This window comes from Orycteropus afer, unplaced genomic scaffold, assembly GCF_000298275.1.
Source record: "Orycteropus afer afer isolate SDZICR_OR568_19922 unplaced genomic scaffold, OryAfe1.0 scaffold00572, whole genome shotgun sequence".
Taxonomy (NCBI): domain Eukaryota; kingdom Metazoa; phylum Chordata; class Mammalia; order Tubulidentata; family Orycteropodidae; genus Orycteropus; species Orycteropus afer.
This window is the reverse complement of record NW_006922159.1, coordinates 171,500-174,909: the sequence shown is the minus strand read 5'-3', so window position 1 is coordinate 174,909 and position 3,410 is coordinate 171,500. Positions and strand designations below refer to the sequence as shown.

Below are 3,410 nucleotides of genomic sequence, written 5' to 3'. Positions count from 1 at the left end.
TTTCCTTCTCCATCCTGCTGCCCTAGGCAGTGTGGCCATCTGCAAATTGTCAGGCTGCACAACTGCTGGGGACCTGGGTGGATGTGGATGTTGGGTGCTAGAGGGGTCCTGCCATTAGTGTAAGAGGAGACCAGGTTTAATGGAGATTGTGTTAGTTTCCTAGGGTTATCATCATCAATTACCATAAACTGAGTGACTTAAAATGACAGAAATTTATTCTTTCCCAGTTCTGGAGGCAGAACTCTCTCTGAAAATTCTGGGGAAGAATCGTTCCTTGCCTCTTCCAGCTTCTAGTGGCCCAAGCATACCTTGGTTTATTGCAGCATCACTCCAATCTCTGCTTCTCCCCCACCTCTGTCTTCTCCCTGTGTGTACACATCTTTGTGTCTTCTCTTCTTCTTGTAAGGACCCCAGTCATTGGATTTAGGGACCACCCTAAATCCATGAAGAATTCCATCTCAAGGTCCTTAACTAATTATATCTGCTAAGACCCTATTTCCAAATAAGGTCATATTCTCCTAGCGGGGGTTAGGACTTGGACATATCTTTTGGGGGCACACAATTCAATTCAATCCACTACAGGCATGTGACAAATGACTTTGGATGCTGATTGGCTGGGCCCTACTGGAAGGGTTTGGAAGGCTGGTATTGGGGGAAGTCAGGGCCTGGGTCAGGAGCTGGGCCCATTCTCATTCAGACTAGGAAAACCCTCTTTGATTGAATACATCCTGTGGTTCTTCTGCATTTTTTTTTTCCTTCTAGTTTATTTTTCAAATCTACATATTTTGATTTGAAAATTCTATGTATAAAATAAAACAGCTCCTAAAACAAAACCAACATTAATAGTGGCAGAGTCAATTTTCTTCATTAAGTATCTATAGGGGCTTAGCACACTATATAGTTGCTTTGATACATCTAAGGATGTGGTGTATTGGTAAGTAAATATTACATCAATTCAAATATTCAAGGTGAAAGGACTGACTTTTGCTTTAAACCTAAACCAAAAGTGAATTTTGATATTTAAAAATACCGTTCCACACTCCTTTTTGCTTTCACACAGCAAGTTCCAGAAGTGCTGATTTTCTGTGTTTCCACAGATTTACCAGAGCAGCCATCAGTCATCTTCCTTCTCAGTATAGGTCTTTGCATTAACCTGTGCCATTTGCCTGGCCAAATACCTGTCCAGTTGACATTACAGTTTCTTCATTGCTCTGCTTTGCAAATTTCTCACAGCCTCAGGTGGTCTCTCTTGTTCTTTGCCCATCTCTTGCTTTTCCTCTGTGATTCTGTGTTTTGCTCCAGTGATGTTTCAGAACTATAGGGTTTCTCTTGGATCTTTTTTTTGTCTTTTTTCATTTTGTTGGATTTTTCCTGGTCAAGCTTTGATCTAAAACTCGGGCTACTTTCTTTTCTTTCTCGATTTGTTTCTGAAGACTGAACACTTACTTGTTTTTCCCTTTCTGTATTTATCACTGTTCTCATATCTTTCCTTCCTTCCTTTTGTATGCTCTTCCTTTGCTTTGCTTTTGTCTTCTTTTCCTCCTCCTTTCTCACTGTGTTGGTCATGATCATTTAGTTGTCTATTTCTTTCTTGTTCTCTTGAGATATATTTCTTCTTATCTTTCTCCCTTTTCCGTTCTCTGCTGTTTCTTTCTCTTTCTCTATGGTCTCTTCCCCTTAGTTTATCTTCTTGTTCATATCTCTTGCAGTGGGAATCTTTATGACTGGCCTCTTTGTGCCTATAAGAATCCTTCTTTTCTCTTAGATAATCACGATCAGTGTAATAGTCCTCCTGGTCCCAGGATTGTCTTTCTTGATGCTGATCTTCTCCTTTCTCATATCCTCTTGCCTTGGAACTTTTTGTGTGATGTTTGGCACTGTGTCCTCTTTCTTCACTAGATGACCGTGAGTGGGTCTGCTTCCTATGACACTTGAGGTCATTCTCAGAGGACTCTGTGGCTCTTTCCTTTCTGTGGTTCACTTTATTATTTTCCTCAATTTCATTACCCTCACTGTTTTTAGCATCAAAGTCACTATCTGCATCTAGGTTTTCCTCTGCGTTTGTATCAGTCTGGAGAATCATGTGGTATTCTGTTCTCTGAATTTACTTCATTGGAGTAACCTCTTGATTTCTCTTCCTTTATCCCAGACCTGGCATCATGAAAGCTGCAGTTGAATTGTGTGCCCCCAAAAGGTATGTCCAAGTACTTCCTCTTCACTAACTGTTTGATGTAATGTTGTTGTTGTTGTTATGTGCTGTTTAGTCAGACCCGACTCCTAGAAACCCCTCCTTGGGTTTCTGAGGCAGTATCACTATGGAAGTAGATTGCCCAACCTTCCTTCCGAGGAGTGGCTGGTGGGTTTGAACCGCCAGCCTTCTGGTTAGCAGTCAAGTGCTTTAATAGGTGCCTATAAAATCCACTGAGATCTTTCTGCTTGGTTACATCCAAACAGGCTTCGAGTGTAGCAGCCCTCTTTTCTCTTTCTTCTTCTTCTTCAGCTCTCTCTTGCATTTTTTCTTATAAGCAGATGTCACAAATGCCTCTTTATCATCAAATCTTCCCTTTTTTTTTAAATTTTTTTTTTTTCAAATCCTCCCTTTTCCATTTCTCTTTCTCTATGAATTTTCTTTTCCATTCTTTTTTCCTGCTTCTTTTTCTTGATCTCAACTGCTTTTAGTAAGCTATGGGTATACTTGGGCTTTCGATGTTTTCCTGAAAGCAATTTGGGATTACTTTTGCCCTTTCTTTCCTGCATTTCATCATGAATGCTGTCATATTCATACATGGTAGCATCTTCTGCAAGGTTGGATTTCCAGTTTAGTCTTCATGCCCTTGTGTATGTTGAGAGGAGAGCTGCAGGAAGTACTGTAGTCTGGGGCCAAGCACATCTGGTGGCTGTTCATCGCTTGCTTCTTAGCAGCTTCCCTCTGAAGGCTTTCACTCACAGAGGTCTTATCATCATCATCATTCCCAAACACTGATGGTTTTTGCAAAACAGGGTGCAACTTCTGTGTTTTCTTTGGCAAAATAAGTCCATACTCCCTGCCTAGAATCACCATCTTGCTCCCGTCTCCACTGACGTGCCTTCTACATCCTTGAAACCTTGAAAACTAAAGAGGGAGATTTTAGATTGCAGTGTAAGAAGTTGTAGGTGGGCTTCTGAAAGCAAGAGTTCTCTGTTTCTCAGTGGGCTGGTGATGTCATCTGGGGTCTACTCAGATACTGATGCATCAGGACAGACCAAAACAGGCCAAGGCCTACTAAGTGGTCATCAGAGATAATTCTGCTTGGTTGGACTATTTTTGTTAACGATCGTTTGTCTGCTTTCTCTTTTGTTTTCTAGGTTCATGCTTTGAAATGCTTAAGTTTATGCTTCTAGTATTAGAAGTGGAAGGTAGTGCAGGAGTA

The 3,410-nt window shown here is 41.0% G+C and overlaps 1 pseudogene; it reads right to left on the bottom strand.

Moving 5' to 3' along the window:
• Positions 1-1,114: 1,114 nt before the first annotated feature.
• LOC103210100 lies at positions 1,115-3,061 on the bottom strand (annotated as a pseudogene).
• Between the last annotated feature and the right edge of the window lie 349 nt (positions 3,062-3,410).